Source organism: Cannabis sativa, chromosome 4 (genome assembly GCF_029168945.1).
Source record: "Cannabis sativa cultivar Pink pepper isolate KNU-18-1 chromosome 4, ASM2916894v1, whole genome shotgun sequence".
Taxonomy (NCBI): domain Eukaryota; kingdom Viridiplantae; phylum Streptophyta; class Magnoliopsida; order Rosales; family Cannabaceae; genus Cannabis; species Cannabis sativa.
The window spans coordinates 74,029,615-74,051,569 of record NC_083604.1 but is presented as its reverse complement, the minus strand read 5'-3'; the positions used below and the strand labels follow the sequence as shown (position 1 = coordinate 74,051,569).

The following is a 21,955-nucleotide window of genomic DNA, read 5'->3' as shown; positions in this document are numbered from 1 at the left end:
ATTTAGTGGCAAATTAGTAAATAAATAAATAAAAAAAAAGTAATATTGTTGTGATAAATTCAATACGCACGTATCGTTCATAAGTAATAGACTAACAAGAGTGAGATCGATCCCACAAGGACTGTAGTTACTTACCAAATAATTTAATTTCTAATTATATATTTGGTGAGAATAATAATTGAGAAAAGGAATTTAAAATCTATTGAAAAAGAAAATAAAAATAAATTAAAGTGCAATTTAACTATGATTAAAATTTAAGGTGATTAATTTCAATTGAATCTACTTTATATGGTTTAGCATAATTTAATTTTCAAATTCAAATTTTCATGTGATAGAGGATTTACTAAAAAAACTTATATTCAGGCTAGTTAGGTCGACATATAAATCTCAACCTATATATAAATTTTTTTACTTTCGTGATAAATTTAAACACATAAAAGACATTAGGCATAAAAATCCTAAATGCTACACAAACTATATAGGTACTCTCGTCCTATATATCGAAATCTATGTCTATTTTACTATAGCATAATCAACATCACTTCTCAGATCTTGCATTGAAATCATAAAATATTTAATTGGTGATCAAGCAATTAAAAGTAATTAAGTACGAATAAAATAGATGTACATAAAAAATTAGGGAAAAACTAAATCATATTAAAACCAAAATAAAAGTGGTGTTTGGTTGGAGGTAATAAAATAAAATGAAATGAAAAGGAAACACTCTTCATTCTATTCCTTTGTTTGGTTGCATATTGAAGTATTAGAATATCATTACAATAGAATCACTACAAGAAATGTCACTTTTACCAGCGCATGCATTGTGCAAACTGCTCTGGCAAAGAGGTCAAAGTTTTACCAGCGTACATTTGCAGTGGTTAAAATCTAACTTTTACCAGCGCATTTACGTACTGGGAAAAGTCATTTTTGCCAGGGCTTTTCATTTTATGCTGGTAAAAGTTTTAATGCCAACATTGATTTGCCAACCCCCTTTTGCCAACACATCACAAGTAAATTTTATTTTACCAGCGCAATACCAATTAACTTTTGCTAGTAAAAAAATGTGCTGGCAAAAAGTGACATTTCTAGTAGTGAATGGTCTTTCTACTATTTTGGTGTAATGACTATTCTATTTCCAAATAGAAGGAAACATTATTCCAATGCATGATGAAAAAAAATTTAATAATTTTTTATTCAACTTTTTATGCATTTTAAATTTTATTCTATTCCATTCATATTCTTATTCTCATTCCTATTCTTATGTTTTCATTCTTCCCAACTAAACGCCACCAAAGTGTCAAACAATCTCTATTAACACCCTAATAAAAAGTCTAGCTACTCATATTCATTTAAAATATCTTATAACAATTAAGAACATAAGAAAAATAGAAGAAAAGGAAGAACTCTTTGAAAAATAAATTTTGAAAGTCTTCAGAGCCACTTCTCCCTTCTAATTTTCTTACTCCCAAACTCATCATCTGGAAAGTATTGAAAAGGAGTCTTTATATAGCTAAAAAAAGATTAAAAAAATCAAATTTTTTCCAGTTTAGAATAGGCGGGCCGCGACACTACCTTATAGTGTCGCAACACTTGAAGCTTGATTTTTGGCAGCGAGCTTTCTGGTGCGATGACTGATAATATTTTGGCTATAACAATTTTAATATTGCTAGAAATTCAACGATTCAAGATGTTTTATAGAGATAAAATAGACGTCTAGAACTTTTATTCACAATATTTTTCCTCAAAAAGAACGCAACATAATTAAAAAAACTGCTTGAAGCTTTAGACTTGATTTTCAATCACATTTTGTAATTTTTATAAATAAAACTAATGATAACTTTTTTAGGGGAATTACCCTATATACTATTTTTTTTTTTCAAATTTAAGGTTTGGGTTTCTAAAGTAGTTTCTCTGGTGGTTTCTATGTGGGTTGCTATACGATTTTTTGTTGCGATTTAGGCAACGCTAGTTGCAATAGGAGTTTCTATGTAAAATTCTGTAAAAATGCAAAGAAAAACTGTGTTAAAGTATAAAAATGAAAAATGCCCTTTTTTTAATACTTTTAATAAAATTATTAAATTTTACATCAAGTTTTGTAATTTTACATTAGAGTACAATACTAAAAATTGATGGTAATATATCATAAAGTATTTTTTGTGTCAAATATAGCATAATTTTAGTGTCTCCCATTAGAAATGGTCTTAGCATGTGCCAAATTTGGCACACTTTTTATTCATCACCATTGAAGCTTTATTTTAGTTTATTTTTTTTTTTTGAAATACGCTAAAATATAGCAATATACCACATTGTGACAGTTAGTAGTCCCGTGATCCGTAAGGGAAAATACCGGGTAAGCTGTGTAATCCCACACCGCCTGAGGAAGGTCAAGTGGGATGATTCTGAGACTGTGTAGGTATGGGACTACACAGTTGAAAAGGGCTTAAATGGATTGATTGGTACTACCTATGTCAACTAGGTGCATCTTGTTTTTCGGTAGCCCATCTTGAAAGAACTTCACAGTCAAGCGTGCTTGGCTTGGAGCAATTTCAAGGATGGGTGACCTCCTGGGAAGTTTTCCCAGGATGCGTGTGAGTGAGGACAAAGCACGCTGAAAACACTCGTGTTGGTCTGTAGGGTCAGTCATCAATTTGGGAAGCAGCCAGAGTGACGTACTCGTGTATAAGAGCCATTTATTTCGTGGGTGTAAGGACCAAATGGAGGCTTGAAGCGGGTACGTTACAAATGGTATCAGAGCCTTGACCCAGCCGGAAGTGTGGTCGACGAGGACATCGGATCCCGTAAGGGGGGTGATTGTGACAGTTAGTAGTCCCGTGATCCGTAAGGGGAAACACCGGGTAAGCTGTGCAATCCCACACCGCCTGAGGAAGGTCAAGTGGGATGATTCTGAGACTGTGTAGGTATGGGACTACACAGTTGAAAAGGGTTTCAATGGATTGATTGGTACTACCTATGTCAACAAGGTGCATCTTGTTTTTCGGTAGCCCATCTTGAAAGAACTCCACAGTTAAGCGTGCTTGGCTTGGAGCAATTTCAAGGATGGGTGACCTCCTGGGAAGTTTTCCCAGGATGCGTGTGAGTGAGGACAAAGCACGCTGATAATACTCGTGTTGGTCTGTAGGGTCAGTCATCAATCCGGGAAGCAGCCAGAGTGACGTACTCGTGTATAAGAGCCATTTATTCCGTGGGTGTAAAAACAAAATGGAGGCTTGAAGCGGGGACGTTACACACATTTATTGCTCTCTATTAAAGATGCTCTAATATAAATTAATTGTAAATGTAACTGGTCATATGCCATATAGGCTCCCGCTAAGGTATAAACATTTTTTTAGAAAAATGCTTAATTTATTTTTTTTAAAAAAAAATAAAATAAAATCATATTTTTTCAAAAAATATTTAATTTACTTTATTTAAATTATATATTTTAAATTTTTACAGTTATATAATCAAAAAAATTATTAAAAAAAAGGCTAAATAATTTATAATTTTTTGCCAAGAATTATATTGTTGGGTGGCTAATTTTAAATGTATGTCGTACTTAAATTAGTGTCATTGACACGACTTGAGCCCTAGGCCGTAGCAAATATGTAACTTGGGTTGTCAAATATCACACTTTGACCCTTAAAGGAAGATAATACTTATAAACGATCATTGAATTCATTTTACAAAATACATATTTAAAAATAATGGAATAACTACTATATCTATAAGAAAATATTAGTTGCAAAATTAGGATCACTTATCAGTATAAAAGAACAATAATAACTCCACAGTTATGTAGTCACTGAATTGAGAGATTTAATAAGTTTATAAAATACCAAAATAATATTTAGCATCCATCATTCATCATTTATAACTAGAGCATAACAAACTTAAGTGATCTAGACCATCCATTCAAGTTCAAATATAATTTTCAAAGAAATGTTTAATAAATAGTGTAAACCCCAAGTTCTTGTCTAACTTATCTTTTTCATATTTAGATTGATTTTATCTTGATTTATGCTTAAATATTGTTACGAAAATTATTAATTACTACGCAAGTGCACGCAATCAAGTAGTATACTCACGCAAGTGAGGTCGAACCGCAGGGAATTGGATTAATTACTACTAACTATACTTATAATTCTATTTGACAAATCAAAAGTATTTATGATTGAAAAAGAATGAAAGTAATTCAGAAAAATTAATAACACAATTGAAAGTTGAGCAAGATGAGATAATAGGGAGGGGAATCCTGTTGTTTGTTACCCAATTGTTAATGCCTAATTGCTATTATTTTCTTGAAGTGAATGACAAATTATAAATTAACCTAGCTCTTTTTCAGATCTTCTAAGTTCTAAATCACATGTTCTCTAATTAATTTCTTAATTAAACTAACATGAAATCAGCATTAAGCAATAATCTACTTGTCACATAAGTCATAAGAATACTCTCGTTTCACATAGAACAATGATTATCCAATTTTAGCATTCTCAATTCTCACTTTTCAGATTTCGAATTGAGTTCATAGAACATGCAGAATGCGATCAAGCTTACACATGAAATTAAACACAAATATAAATAATTTCACAATCAAGAATGGAGGAATGACAATTAAGCATTAACTAGGAAAAAAAACATTAAACAACATTCATCATCCTCCCTAAATGGGAAATTTAGTTCAGAAATAAATCCATAACCATTCCTATGACAAAATTCAGCATAAATAAATTAAAGAGGAATAGAGAAAGAAACTGTTGGTGGATGAATTCTGGATCTTCACTTTGAATTACTCTGCTCTTCCTGCAGCTTTCTGCTGTGTTTTAGGTCTCCAAATCGCTTCCCTTGATTTCCAATTGCAGTTTCCTATTTATAAGTGATTTTTTTAGGGTTCGTTGGACGATTTTGCCCCTGGTCGTATGGGATCTCGCCACGACCAAGTTGTAGCTCGCCGCGGTCAGATAGGCTTCTAAAAATACGTCTATGTAATTCCACTATTGCCGCGGTGAGAGTGTACCTCACCGCGGCGACTCGAGCATGAAAAAATTGGCATTCTACCTTCGAGATATAGTCGCACCCACACTGATCTAGCCGCGGCCAGAAGTGCGCCACGCCTCAAATTTGTGTTTTTCTTGGCTCCGCTCGTCTTTTACTGTACTTTTGCATCCCGAGACCTCTGTTATTCCTAAGAACCTGAAAACATAGAAAACAAGCGTAATTCTGTCCTAAAACAGTGAAAAGCGAACATAAAGTCGATCCCAAATATAGGCTAAAAATAGCCTAACAAATATAAAAAACAAAATCAAAGATTCAACACCAGAATTTGACAAGCTTCACCTGCTCTAGAAACTTATTCTAGGCGACTAGTGCTTGGGTTCCCCGAACCTGGGTAGTAACTTTCACTATATTCAAAGATGTATCTTACAAATACCAACAATATTGTAAACAATACACTCTTTTACAAAATACAATGAATCTATACTCATACCAACCAAGACCCTTGATTGGAAACACAAGATCCCATTGTGTGAATGATGAGCTCTCTTCAACATTTTTCTTCAATCTGAACTCCCTTCAGATCTGGTGATGAAGATGATATTGAAATCCCTTCAGCCTGAACTCAACATCTTCAAGCTCTAATCTGCAACTTTGGATTAATACCCCCCAATCTCAAAGATCATCTGCCATGGAACATAAAGAAAAAACAAGAAGAAAGAAGCGTAATCCCTAATCTCCAATCAAAAAGCTTTTTTTTCAACATAATACCAAGGAGTTGTATTTATACCCAGCTAAACCAAGAATCTCGAAATAGACAGTTGTTACCATCTGAACAATTAAAACCCAAAATATCTTTGCTAACGTGGACTAACACTAACAGTACGAACTCTTGACAAAACACTACGAATCCCAGATGCAACTAGACATAATTTGTCACTACAGAAAATATTGGTTCTTACAATCTCCCCTTGACAAATTATGGTCAATGACAACAATACCAGTGCAAAAGAAAACAACCATCAAAATATAACAAAGTCTAAACAAACAGAAAAACAAACACTTTAAACAACCAAACAACAATTGCAACCATTTACACAAAGGATAAGTATAATTTCTCCCCCTTCATTGAGCATAATCTACGCCAATAATAATATGGTCCTAAACCAATTGCTCCCCCTAAGAAAATTAAAAGTTTATCAAAGAGCTCCCTCTGAATGGCGACAGAAAATGCAACAAAGACTCCTCATTGCAAAGAAATGTCAAAGTATCTATCACAACATCAAAGAAAAAAGTCAAACCATCTCACAACATGACCTATAACATATGGATATTAGATATAAACAAATGAGAGATTTACCAAGCAAAACAATCAAATCACCACGATATTACGAATGATGCTTCAAATGAGATTTATTTTTATTTCAATAAAAAAACATACCAAATGATATATCTCGAATTAACATGTTCAACTTGTAAAGAGGAATCACAATGAGTGGCCTAATCAATTAACAAGTGAGCAATGATCATTTGAGCAAAGAATCAATTCATTCAGCTTCACAATGAGTCATACTTAATAAAAAGATGAAACAACTTCTTTCAATCCACATATTCACACACACTTGAGAAAGACAATAACCAAGGAACTTTTAATAGGACTTTGAATCAAGATTTTTCTTCGGTGTGTGCTAGTGACTTCATGTGAGAACATTGACTCACTCTCTCAAAAAAAATTAACATTTATAATAGTGTAAATTAGGCACAAACTATAATTTATGTTAAATTTAGCTAAACTTTTAGCATGTGTCAAATTTAGCACACACCTTTTAGACACTACTAACTGAGATTTTTTTTTAAAAAAAAATGCAATAAAATATAGCAATATACTACTTTTATAGTTCTCCAATGGAGATACTCTAATATAAATTAATTGTAACTCGGCATACGCCTTAGGCTCTTATTTAGGTGTAAAATCTTTCTTTTAGAAAAATGCCTAATTTTTTTTTTTTAAAAAAAAAAAACAAAAATACATATATTTTTGAAGAAGATCTAATTTATTTGATAAAAATTATATATTTTAGATTTTTTACAATTATACATAAACATATAAGATTTTTTTTAAAAGCCAAATTTATAGTTTTTGCCAAGAATTATATTATTAGGTGGCTAATTTCAAATTTATAGAGTATAAAATTAATTTCCTTCTCATAGTAGGTGAAACATTATTTCGATATCATACCATGGATTGATGTATCTAACTAGTTTGATGAATTTAATGTAATAAGGATACTTTTTGATAGCATTGTCAATTCAGTTAAAAATTTGTCTTGAATACAATTGTTTTTTGGACAGTAATTTTTTTTTTTGTCTCAGATGATGTATGGAATGAAAATTATAAAAGATGAGATTGTATTAAAAGTTGTTTTAAGTCGGGAACTTAGAAAAGTAAAATTATAATGAGTACTAAATGTGAAGTTGTATCGTTAAAAATCAATAATGCCACAAGTTATCACCTACAAACACTGTCCAATGATGATTATTGGACTTTATTTGCTTAGCACACTTTTAATAATGCTCAAAACTCATGTCAACATTTAAATTTGGAAACAATTAGTCAATGGTAAATTACTCAGTAGACTTGCATTCAAAGTTAAATATAAAGAAATAGAACGATAAATAGAACTTATCCGAGAGAGAAAGTAATATTATTCCAGCTTTGTGGTTAAGTTACCATTATCTGCAACCACATTTAAAAAGATACTTTATGTACATATTGCTTGATACTTTCTAAGTATTACCGATTTGAGCTAAATGAATTAATTTGGATGTGAATGGAGGAAGATCTTTTGCAACTCGAGAAATTAAAAAACATTGACAATTGAAGGGTGGGGCTAAGAGGACCTATGCCCTTGGCTCCCACTTAGGTGTAAATACTTTTTTTTTTTTTGTTTTATTTTTTTGGAAGAAACCCTAATTTTTTAACAAATAAAATAAAATATTTTATATATTGAAATATATTTTTTTTCAAAAAAGTATCTAATTTATTTTATAAAAGTTACATATTTAAAATTTTTACAATTATATACAATAAAATATATTTTTTTATAAAAAAAAAAGAGACAAATTAATGATTTTTGCACAAAGCTCCCAAATTAATTGAAACAACCTTGCCCGTGTAGGTTAATTATTACCCGTAATAACTTTAACCTTGTCCTCAATGTGGAAGGAAGGAAATTGTTCATTGATGTGTGGAAATCATCGAATGTGCCTCAAAATTTGATAAAGTATTCCATATAATGAGGATTCTTGTAGTAATAAAGTCTATGATTTTTTGTCTATGTTTGGAGCACACTTTTAAGTTTAACTCACAATTCCAACTCGATTGCCTGTAAGTTGGGGTAGAAGAGGTTGTGAGACATGGTTGTTGGGTTTTATGCCCTAAATAAAACTCTTTACAATCTGATTAGTTATCAATATAAGAAATTTGAAGTGATTGATGTTTGCATGAATTTACATGCTAATGGTTTAAATATGTTTATTACATTTACACACAAAATCAGTTAAATCCAGATCATATGTTTATTCACAATTACAGTATCGTCAACACAGTGGAATGTGATTGTGATCATATGAATCAAAAGACTTGGTCCCTGTTTCATCAATGCTATTGGATTTACACTAATGTGATAATCAGCGATGATGTATACTTACACTTGGAGTAAGTGTTATGTTCTTTCCAGGACATTAGTAAAGTATACTAGTTTCGAATGTATGGAGTATACATTGGACTGGACCGATATTGCAACTAAGTAAAGATATTACAAACTTACCGTCATATATATCTTTCCAAGTCAATATCAGTAGTTGATCTTAAGATTAAAAGAATCTAAATCCTGATATGCTTAGGCTCAACTCAGGAGTACTATTCATGTTCTTTGATTTATTAGTTAAGCCTACTTTTAGGTCAGGGTGATACGTATATTTTGGGAACATGATAGTATGATTGAGTGGGAGTGCTGAACATAAATATGGAATCTATAGCTTCTACTGGTGTATAGAAGTCAAGTGATGATTACCTTCGAGCTTAGCAAATAGAAGTAAATGGATGAGCTCTTGTTTAACTGACTAATTATTAGATCACTAAACACCATTTACAGGTAGCTAAGTGTTTTAAGGGGCAAAATACATTGAGGGGTGAGAACGGTAAAGAAATCCCATCTTGATGTAGATCATCTATATAGAGGATCTTTAAATCACAATAAGATTATAACAATGGTTAAATGAGATAGCGTATTGATATCGTGGAACATACAATATACTCTATATAAGTCTGAGAGTGCAATTCTAAGTTCTAAGAGTGGATTCAACGAAGAATTAATAAGTAGGAATTTACTTGGTAAATTTGGTTCACTTATTAGAAGCTCAGCATATAGATCCATGGTCCTCATTCTAGTTGAGAACATTCTTCTTGTAAGACTCATTAATTGATTCGTGATTGATCAATTATAATTCTAAAGTTAGACTATGTCTAATTTTATGAATTTTCACTAAGCAGGGGTGAAATTGTAAAAAAAAAAGAGTTTCTATGTTTATTTATTTATTAATGGACTTTATATGTCTAGTTAATAATTAAATTAAATGACAATATTATTTAATAATCTATTTTAGTTATTAAATAATTAGTTTTGGCATTTAAAAGGTTAGAATTGGAAAATTGCCGTTTTTGAGAAAATAGAATTGTAATTTGAATTTGAAATTAGTAAATATCTATCTTTTTGCTTAATTATTTATCTTATTTTTAAATTTGATTATATCTTATCTTATTTTGAAATTTAAGGTCAGATATTAAATTTTTTTTAAAATTAAATTTTTTAAATATTTTGACCTTATTTAAATTTAAAATAAGATAACTATAATCATGTAATTTTAAATAGATGTAAGATATTTTGCTAACCTTTAAATTTTTTTATTTTATTTATTTGAATTAAATTTAAAATCTGAAAAAGATATTTAATTTATCTTTTCTAATTTTTATTTATAAAATAACATTTAATTTTTAAAAGTAGTTAGCAAATTTTGAAATGATATTTAGGTTAGTTGAAACCTAATTTTTCAAAATTGTAGGTTTAATTTTAAATATTTATTTTTAAAAAATTTTGAAATTTATTTTTTTTTAATTTTTCGAAAATTAAATATTTATTTTATTTTTCAAAATTAAATATTTTTATTTTTATTTAATTAATTTTGAAATTTATTTATTTAAAATGAAATAAATCCTACTTCCAACTATCCAGCTAACCTTGTTGCAGGAGTATATGGTTTTAGCTTATGTGTAAGTTTTCAAAACCTATTATTACTTGATTGCAAATAGTCATGGTTAACTTGTTGACAGATCCAATGATCTGATTTTAACTCATGGCTCCCTTGGTCAAGTTAATAATTTGTAACAGGTAAATTTTACAATCTTCTTTCATCTGTGTATGACCTAGAAACATGATAGGATCCATCCAAGTGTGTACCTTTGTGAGCCTATGTGTTTATTTTATTATATAGATGCATATAGGTTGTTACTAAATAAAATGTCACATCATGATAGATTTTATTTAGGTCCATTTAGTTATTGGACCTATTCGATTAACAATATTTATTTATTTTAAGGTTAAATTCCTCTCTTTTGGGCCTTGTGTGAGAGTTTGAAGCCATAGAAGTGGGTACGACATACTGAACCCAGCACCCCCTCACATGAACTACCCCAATTGTGAAGGCCCATTTGCCTGATTTGAATAACTGTACTAGGTTAATTATATTAGTTTGACCTAATAAAATTGAATTAGCAACATAATTAACTTTTAAAATATATGAAAATTTATTTTCATTTTAATATTTTAAAGTTAATTTTAAGAAAAACAGTTTTAGTTTTAGATATTATTTCTAGACAAACTATTTGTATTTTTCTTGTATTTAATTAAATATAGAATTTTAACTAACTAGATTCTTTCTGGAGCTTATTTAATTAAATATTCCTATTTAAGTTATAAATTAGTTGTATCAACTGATTTTTCTTATCTAACTTAAATTTGAATATTTTATTTTTAAATTCAGTTGAGGAATCCTAGGCATTAGTTATTAAAAATTCTTAAGATATTTTTTTAAGTTAATATCTTTTCGAATATTAACTTAAAATGGAATATTTTAGATATTTTTTAGGTTAATATATTTTCGAATATTAACTTAAAAAAAAATATCTTCAAATTAAGTAATTATAACTTAATTTTTGATATTTAATTAAATCTAAATTTGAAATTATTTAAGTTTTAGATTTTTTCTATATAACTTGAATTAGATAGTTTTTCAAATTTTGGTTGAAAAGATACTTAGTCAAATAAGATATTTTCTAGATAGTTATTTCTAGACTACTTATTATTTCTAATATTTAAATAGGAAAATATTATAAATTGTGAGGTTAATTATTTAAATAATTAATTTTGGTACAATTTTATTTAAGTATATTTTTCCTAGTATTAAACTAGAAATTAATAATTAAGCCTTCTCTACACTTAATTATTTATTTCTTGAATTTAATACATTTAATTAACTTGAAAAATTTAAATATCTAAGTTGATTTTCATCATGATACTTAAATATTTATTTTTCATGACACTTAATTAAATAGAAAATTATTTTTAGGTTGAAATTTAGGGCCCGTTTGGTTGATGGTAATGGGCCAGAAAGGAATAGAATGGAATACTAATAGGCCTGATTATTTTGTTTGGTTGAAAAATAACAATTTTGGAAAAGAATTCCATAGTAATGGTATTCTCCCAAACTAATGGAATTGCTATTCCATTTGTTATTCGGTGGAATTATAATTCTATTCCAATCTCTCTTCTACTCTAGCCATGGGCCAAGCCCAACAAACCCTCACCCTACCTGAAAATTAACGTGCCATTGATACCACTGTGACCGTCTCCTTCTTCTTCTTCCATCGATCAGGCTCACGCCGCTGCAAGTGCCAGGAGGCTCACGCCGCTGCAAGTGCCGGGATCCTTGCTAGTCTGGTAGCGTTGCCAGAGGTAATTCTCTCTCTCTCTCTCTCTCTCTCTCTCTCTCTCTCTCTCTCTCTCTCTCTCTCTCTCTCTCTCTCTCTCTCTCGCTCTCTCTCTCTCTCTCTCCATTCTCTGGTTTGGTGGTACCGCCATTGTTTTATGTTGTAATCTAGTTTTGACTAGTCTAGTAAATTCGAATCTAGTAATTGTCCGTACGGTTCCAGTGGCAACTGTGAGTTGAGAATAGGAGAGATCTAGAGGTGATGAGGTGACATGGACCCCAAAAAATGTAGCTGTGTTACGAAATGTGAGCTTCACTGCTCTGCATTTAAATACATAAACAACAACAAATTAATATATATTATAGGAATTCTCTTATTAATTTCTACACTGGAATTTTACTCAAGACATGTATGGATACTGATCCAACAATAAAAGTTATTTAGACATAGCAGAGAGAGCATTTGGAAAAAATGGTAGAATCATAGTGATGATTATAATGAATTCAGAACTTTATTTAGTGGCTATAGGACTTATGATTTTAGAAAGTGACAACTTAAGGAAACTTTTTCCAAAATTTATGATAAAGAATGTGTATAGTGTATTGTGTCATATTATACCTAAACTAAAATGCAGTCTAGTTGTTTGTTGAAATGTTTATTACATATGAAGCTCTCTTGTATAATGTTAATCATGTAAACTATGATGATAATGATGATGGTGATGATTCTTGGCGCTGTTTGAAATTATGATCTGCACAATCTCATTTGGGATTACTCTTGTGTTTTACTAAACTAGTCTGATTAAACTAAGATTTATGTTTCTAGATTTACCATATTGTATTGAGAGATTTTTGTGTAAATTAAACTAAGAGACTCTTTATTTTCCAGAACAAAAGATAAGAAAGAATTGTACTAATTCTGTAGTGGGATTGCTTTGACATACATTATTATTATGGTTATTTTGTGAAAAAGAGATTTATCTGTTACTATTTTGTATGTAAAAAGCTGTAAGTTATGTCCTTGGATTGGAGTATTGGACAATGGACTCCCTGCTGATTATGGACGTCTCCTCACCCCCATTTTTAGTTACATGAGAAATATAAAAAAAAAATTGGCATCATTTTAGCACAGGAATAGGCTCAATAATTTAGAGTAACAAACACAATACTGGATGTTGAAAGCCATTTTTAAGAAACACAGAAACTAGTCATATGGGTTTCATTTTTCTTCTTAATTTATTGCCTTTGTCTTCAAGAGAAGAAATAAGTTTGTGAAAGGTTGTTGTCTTGGACGCTGGCTTATGTACTGATTACATTAACTAATGAAATTGATGGGCTATAATTTTTCGCTTCCTCCTTTTTGTGTCTTTTTTTAATCTTCATACATGATTTAGAATTTGATTGACTGATATTGGTTCCTTTATAATATTTCAGTAGATTGATCTAATGGTATCTTATCTTATGTCAATACTTTGTTAATTACTTTGATTTACTTATGTATCTATTTTGTTTCAAGTGAACTTTTGTTCTTCGATTCGCTTTTTAGGACTTTATTGTGTATTTTAGAATGTCAAATGGACTACGTTACTAATGTATGAAAAATCAAAATCGTAGAGCTGTGTGTGAGGTTTGACTTGAATGATAATTTGATGTTAGATTTGCCTAAGAAGATGAACACCAACAAAGTAATGTCATAAGGTAGCTCGCATGATTATGCAAGATAATGCTCTGGTTTCTTACTTTTTCAGTGTCCCAGATGATGAGAAGGATGAATGGGTGAGACTTCTGATTGATGGCTCTCTTTAGTACACAGCTCGGGAAAGAGTTAGAAAGATCATGGTTATTCACTTTGGTCTAAAATAATTTGCAGGACAATATATATTGCCTTTGACATTCAGTAGTATATCTAGTGTAATGTGTTATGCTCATAATTTTGCACACAATTATTTTGAGCATAAATATGGGTATTGGACATGAATACTTATACTTTTGAACAAGTTTTTATGTGATTATATAGTTTTTTTAAAAAAATATAAGTTAGGTTTTTTTTAAAAAAGTAATATTTTATAGTAAATTCAATAAATATAAATTTATATATATCAAATTTTTTAAATAAATATTAATTTTTTTTTATACATATTAGTTTTTTTTTAAAAAAAATATAAATCAATTTTTTTTTAAAAAAAAATATATATATAAGTTGAATATATTTAATTTAATTTTTTAATTATGTTTTAAAAATAATAGTATTTTTGTTCAAAATTAATTTATTCCATTCCATTCAATTATATAGTCAACCAAACATAAGAATTGTATTCAATTATTGATTCCATAAATCTAACCAAACAACCTAATCCTATTCCTATTCTTATTCCATTCCATTACCATTCCTATTCTTATTCCTATTCCTATTCCATTGCTTTCATTACCTCCAACCAAACTGGCCCTTAATTTTTCAACTTAAATTTAAATAATTTTCAAAATATATATATATATTTTTCTTTATTTTATTAATCAATTTCGAAAAATTGCATTTTATTTATGCAATATTTTTGAATTTATCTTGAAAAATAGATTGAGTTGTAAATTAATTATTTATTTTAATTAATTCTTGGGCCAACTTAAATCAATGATTTTTTCATTTAATTGATTAATTTAAAATAAATGAATTAAAATATATATTATTAGAAATTGAATTAATTAGTCAAAAGAAAATCTAGATATGTGATATTTTTGCTTGAAGTATTTTTCTATGAATTTATTATTTTCGAAATTTGTATAATTTTTATACTTTAATTTTTCGAATACAATAAATATATTCTCAAGGAAATTTTTAAGTTGCTAATTAATCTAATTTAATTTAACTTAAATTAATTTCCTTTATATTTATATTTAAGATTATTACTAAGATGGAAATAATTAATTTTATTTCAATCACCATCTAAGTATAATTTTATAAACGTTATATTAAATTCTTATTTTTGAATTTCAATTCTAAATTTCGAATTTAATGAGAATTTATTTATTAGAATAATAAAGAAAATACATTTTAAAGAATGAGCTTTATTATTATTAAGATATTCGATCTCCATTGTGGGTTTTACATCGCGTTTGTTTTAGTGAGTAATTCTCCCTAATAGAGGAACGTTCATTAGCAATTTCGCACCGTTTAATCTCGAAAGATAAGTAGTTTGTAAGTGTTTTATATGGTATAGATCACCCTAATGGTGGCGACCATATTTGACTTGCAAATTGCGAAACAATGGTAGTAGCTCATAAGATAGAATAGCCTTGACTCTCGCCTAAACGGGACAACGCTGGATTCCAATCTTGATCGAATAAAAGGTTGCTAGAATGTTTAACATTTTAGATGAGCTGACAACTCTATTCAATGGATGGTAGCTTTGACTCTCGCCTAAACAGACAACCGATATCGCCTTGTTAAAAACCTTGGAAATTATTTAGGATTGAATTTTTTAAGTATTTTCTCATATCATTCCTACTTGCTATGTGCTTATAATTTCTGAATTGATTTTGTGTTAAACCATTATTAATTTCTATTTGTTGATTTCTATTATTTTGTAGTATCCTGTATTATCAAAATGAATCCCATGTTATCACTGTTGACTGAAAATAAGCTGAATGGATCTAACTTTACAAAGTGGAATGAGAACATTAATATTGCTCTCATAGGAGAAAGTGCCTTGTTTGTTTTAACTGAGCCGTCACCTGAAGTGCCTGGGGACAATGCATCCAAAGCTGTGAAAGAAAAGTATGAGCGTTGGCAGAAAGCAAATGACAAAGCTCTATACTTTATGCTTTCTAGCATGGTTGACACCCTCAAAACTCAGTTTTCTAAAACCGAGAAGGCTGCTGAAGTTATGACGAAGTTAAATGAGCTATTCGGTAAGGCATCACTTCAGTCACGATTTGACGCGACTAAGAAGTACATTAATGCACGGATGGAACCTCATCAAAACGTGCGTGACCATGTTCTCCTCATGTCGAGTTATTTCCAAGAAGCCCAGGATCATGGTGCTGAAATGGACAGTGCTACTCAAGTAAGTCTTATCTTGAATAGCCTGACTCCAGCATTTCTACCATACACTTCAAATTATGTCATGAATAAGAAGGAAATTGACTTTCATGAATTAGTCAATGACCTTCAAACTTATGAAAATTTGATTGGAGGACCCAAGAAGAAAGGGAATAAACCTCATAATCCTGGAAATGGTAATGGGACGAACAAACCTGAAGCAAATGTTGCCTCTGCTTCGAAGCCCAAATCGAAGAAGAAGTGGAAGAACACCAAGAAACGAACAAAAGCCATGAAGAATAAAAAGGCTGCTCCTTTTGGTGATGCTACACTTAAGGGAAAGTGTTTCTACTGCAATGAAAAAGGTCATTGGAAACTCCAATGTCCTAAACTTCTTGCAAAGAAACAAGGTATTTCTATTTATAAACTTTAAGAGTTTTAGTGAATTATTATCCAATTGGATTTATGATTCTGGACTAACTTTGTTTATTTGTTTTCTTCTTCTTATAGGCCAAGCTACGTGAACTCAGATGAGTTGGATCAGAAAGCTGGACCAAAGGGTGAAATCGTCCAGATGAAGATGAACCTCTTCAATTTATTTTTGAATTAATTGTTTTAGTTTAAAGACAATTTGGATTTCAAATTTTAGTCAGGGATATTTATCCCTGTTTTTCTCATATTGTTGCAACATTTTTTTTATTAATAAAGTTTCTTTTTCGAATTCAACAATTGCAATCTATGAGAATGAGCTTCATTTATTTTATCTTCATCAACTATTATCACATTATATTTATATGTTTGTATGTGTAAGTGTTTTTATTATTGATGCAAATTCTATAATATTTACAACTCTTCATAGAGTTATATTAAATAAACACTAGAAATTATTTCTATGTTTATTGATAATTGTTCATTCCAATACAATTATTAAGAATTTGTTTAATAAAAGGATCTTTTGATCTGATAGGGGTGGAGAAAAGTTAAGAAAACTATGCAGTTCAACGATCTTTTATATCTAATGAACTCTGGATAGTATTCAACTCCACATAAACTCTATAACACTTAGAGAATAATGATCTTTACAACCTTTAGGGGTGGATCATAATCTCTATATACTTAGGGGTGGAGGTTATCCACAAGTCCCTATATGTATATTCTTAGGGGTGGAGTCTATTCCACAATTCCCTATGTGACACATATTTTCTTTAAACATGGAAGTAATATAATGAGTTAGCTATTGTCAATATAAATTTTTGATCTTGTTTGTATGTTCCATTTCGATTTTACTGTTGTAAGTAAAAGTTTGATACCCATGAAAGTTCTTTGGAAAAGTTTCACACTACCTTAATTGAGTGGGAGAATTTTAAAGTTCTATACCCATCTTCATCAGGTTGATATTTGTGATAGATACTTAAGAACATTACTGAAAAGCAAATCTAACCATTCACATGGATAGGAATAGCTTATCAGAATTATGAGAATAAGATAAAGAACTCTAGTTCAGTCTATTCGAATGACTTGAACCGAGAATTCTTAATCCTCATAAAAATTTATGGTATCTTAATTTTGATTACTTAATCTCTGGCATGTATTTTTCACTTCAAATACTAGTCTGCTATGTTGATGACTTAGTCTTAACTTAAAGTTTCAGACTAACACAAAAGTCACAACTAGATAACTCTCCAAACAATAAGAGGTTAAAAGTATATTTAACCAGACATCTGCTGTTGAGTGGGAGCTATCTGAGATGTAATGAAATAGGGAACATTAGAAGATATTCAAGAAAGATTTATCAAAGTGATCTATATGTTAGATATTAAGGAACTGTGTATCAGTTGTCCTTGTATCTCACCAACTCATTTCGAGATCTTTGAGAAGGTGCTTACTTTGGGGGTGGAGGAATTATTCTATAATAATTCAAGCTCTACCAGAGAAGAACTATAACTTTGTGTATTCGAAATCCAAGAAAGTTATATCTCTGAAGAAGAGTCTACACTGTATTATCTCAATTACATATTTTAAAATATGAGAGATATGTCTTCTGTTAATTCAGATGTACCCTTAAATCAGTAAAGATTTCAGTATCCCTTGATGAATTAAGTATATAGTAAAGGATGTTTCATAAGTGTATTTATGAACTAGATTCCAGAAGTATGGGTGGATGCAAATATACTACACTTGATCTTAAGATCAAGACATCAGATTGACCTATTTGCACAGTTTGTTTTATGTTAGTGCAAGTGGGAGTTTGTTGGGTTTTATGCCCTAAATAAAACTCTTTACAATCTGATTAGTTATCAATATAAGAAATTTGAAGTGATTGATGTTTGCATGAATTTACATGCTAATGGTTTAAATATGTTTATTACATTTACACACAAAATCAGTTAAATCCAGATCATATGTTTATTCACAATTACAGTATCGTCAACACAGTGGAATGTGATTGTGATCATATGAATCAAAAGACTTGGTCCCTGTTTCATCAGTGTTATTGGATTTACGCTAATGTGATAATCAGCGATGATGTATACTTACACTTGGAGTAAGTGTTATGTTCTTTCCAGGACATTAGTAAAGTATACTAGTTTCGAATGTATGGAGTATACATTGGACTGGACCGATATTGCAACTAAGTTAAGATATTACAAACCTACCGTTATATATATCTTTCCAAGTCAATATCAGTAGTTGATCTTAAGATTAAAAGAATCTAAATCCTGATATGCTTAGGCTCAACTCAGGAGTACTATTCATGTTCTTTGATTTATTAGTTAAGCGTACTTTTAGGTCAGGGTGATACGTATATTTTGGGAACATGATAGTATGATTGAGTGGGAGTGCTGAACATAAATATGGAATCTATAGCTTCTACTGGTGTATAGAAGTCAAGTGATGATTCCCTTCGAGCTTAGCAAATAGAAGTAAATGGATGAGCTCTTGTTTAACTGACTAATTATTAGATCACTAAACACCATTTACAGGTAGCTAAGTGTTTTAAGGGGCAAAATACATTGAGGGGTGAGAATGGTAAAGAAATCCCATCTTGATGTAGATCATCTATATAGAGGATCTTTAAATCACAATAAGATTATAACAATGGTTAAATGAGATAGCGTATTGATATCGTGGAACATACAATATACTCTATATAAGTCTGAGAGTGCAATTCTAAGTTCTAAGAGTGGATTCAACGAAGAATTAATAAGTAGGAATTTACTTGGTAAATTTGGTTCACTTATTGGAAGCTCAGCATATAGATCCATGGTCCCCATTCTAGTTGAGAACATTCTGCTTGTAAGACTCATTAATTGATTCGTGATTGATCAATTATAATTCTAAAGTTAGACTATGTCTAATTTTATGAATTTTCACTAAACAGGGGTGAAATTGTAAAAAAAAAAAGAGTTTCTATGTTTATTTATTTATTAATGGACTTTATATGTCTAGTTAATAATTAAATTAAATGACAATATTATTTAATAATCTATTTTAGTTATTAAATAATTAGTTTTGGCATTTAAAAGGTTAGAATTAGAAAATTGGCGTTTTTGAGAAAATAGAAATAAAATTTGTTAAAACTGCAAAATCAAGTGGGGCCCACTAACACACTATGGCCGGCCACTAATTGAGGTTTTTCAAATTAATATTTTCATTATTTTAATGTCAAATAATTTCTAACCTAAACCTAGTAGTTGCCTATAAATAGAAAGTGATCGCTCAGTCAAATAATAAGTTTTCACATGCTTTCATAAGTTTTCTGACAGAATTTTCTCTCTTCAGAAAAACTGAGCCTTCCCTACTTTCTATACCTGGCCGAAATCCCTCTTCTCTTTTCTCTCTTCATAAATTTCGAACCCTAGTGAAAGAGTGAGTGCCCACACACATCAAGCAGTAACTCAATCATAGATTGGAAGACTGTGAACTTGAAGAAGAAGGACATTCGGGCTCAGATCTTGATTATACTCTGCTACAGAAAGGATACAAGGGTTAGAGATCTGAGTGGAAGGAGACATTAATTCCGCTGCATCAATGTAAGGTTTTCTTAACTTTATATGTGTTTAATTTATCGTTTTAGAAAGTTCATATTTAGGGTGTTTAAACAACATACTTGTGAGTAGATTTAAGATCCTGGTAAAATAAATTCCAACACTGGTCATCCCCAACGACACGACAATATTAGGAGACATGAAACACTAGATGGATAGCGACACTATATATCTGGCAACTTGAGCTTGTAGGAAACTTGACCAATGCACTGTATATCTGGAAATTATCCATAAAATTGAGCAGAGCAAAGCTTCTCATTGGTCACCAAGTCGCTTATTTCTAGTGGTATGGGCGAATTTTGAGATAGATTTTATCGCCCACCTTAAACTCCTCATGGTGACACTTGGTGGCATCAAAATGTTTTTAAATGGGATCATGGCAAGTGCATGTGAAGGTCATAAAGGATTGCATCTTGAGATTCTAGCAAATAAAGAGTCAATAGTCGAGACTCTCATCCATATAGAGCCTTGAATGGAGTGCATTGAATTGAGGAATGGTATGAGGTACTGTACTAAAATTCTGTCCAAGCAAGCCATTTGGACCATTTTTTTTTTTTTTTTGGGTTCTCATATGTAAAGATTGAAAGTAAGTCTCCAAACATCAATTAATCATCTCGGTTTGGCCATCTATTTGAGGGTCGTAATTCGTGTGTTGCTTAAGAGTGGTAAGGCGTGCTTTTTACTAGTGCCCTTGAGCTTGAATCACTGTTTTCAAAAATTACTTAAGGAAATGTGATCTTGATCAAAAATTATAGATTGTGGAAGGCCATGTAAACGAAAAATCTTAGTCACGAAACTCGCAATTGAAGATTCATATGCCTAAAAATAAATATGTGAGGGTTTAGGTCTAAAAGAGACAATATTATACTAATTTGAGAATTAAGGTGAGGTGACAACAAATAAAGTAGATCAACAGCACCCAATATATACATATCTTGTTTCAGTCATATAATTAATTAAGAGGTTGTCAATTGGGGCAATAATCAATTTATTTCTATTTCATGCTTACATATTTCTGAATATTAATGCAACAAGCACCTTAAAGAAAAGATTAATATTTTATAAAAGTAGAACACTTGTTAAAAGAGTAGTGTTGTAGAAGTTGAACATTACACTTGAGGACAATTTAGGAGTAAAGATGGCCTGTAATGAAACCTATATGTAATTATATCTAAGTTATCACTAATTAGTGAGATCACTTATATCTAATTAAACACTTCTTTATTTTTATTTTTGGTATGTTACTATGCTCTTGAGAAAATTGAAAGCTGATGTTGCTCGACTTATATCTTGTGACTAAATTTTTCTTCTTTATTGCATCTCAACTGTCACAAACAGTCAACTCCATATCAAGTCCCTTTTATACTTAAACACTAGTACTCACTTCTTTCAAATTAAAGTACAAAATTCTATTATTTACATTAAGAAATAGAATTTTTTTAAGTTTGCTTCTTTTATTTATATTTAGTTGATTAAAGATAATTGTAACAACTTAATGTGTAACCAAACCAACCATCAAATTTTTTAGTTATACCGGAGAAGCACAATGAAATACCATTGGATATAATTGTGATGATCTTTGTATGCAAGACAAACTCTCATAGAAAAGTAAAATATTATAAAACATTCCAATAAATATATATTGCCAGTTTTTCTTCCATGGTTTTTTATCCTTTTTTTCTTTAAGACAATAGGTTACTCATGTTACCTAGTTGTTTTAAAAAGAGAAAATTACATAGGGGCTTTTATACAATGTGTTCAAAAATGACTTTTTTCAAAAAAGAATATATGTATATATATATACATTGTATGGAAAAGTTCAAAAAAAAAA

At 30.2% G+C, this 21,955-nt stretch overlaps 1 long non-coding RNA gene across 1 annotated transcript; it reads left to right on the top strand.

Annotated features, from left to right (window-relative positions):
- Positions 1–11,751: 11,751 nt before the first annotated feature.
- Positions 11,752–14,036, top strand: LOC133036562 (uncharacterized). Its single transcript, XR_009687163.1, has 2 exons — positions 11,752–12,065; positions 13,788–14,036. It is a non-coding gene; the product is annotated as an uncharacterized LOC133036562 (long non-coding RNA).
- The last annotated feature ends 7,919 nt before the right edge of the window (positions 14,037–21,955 follow it).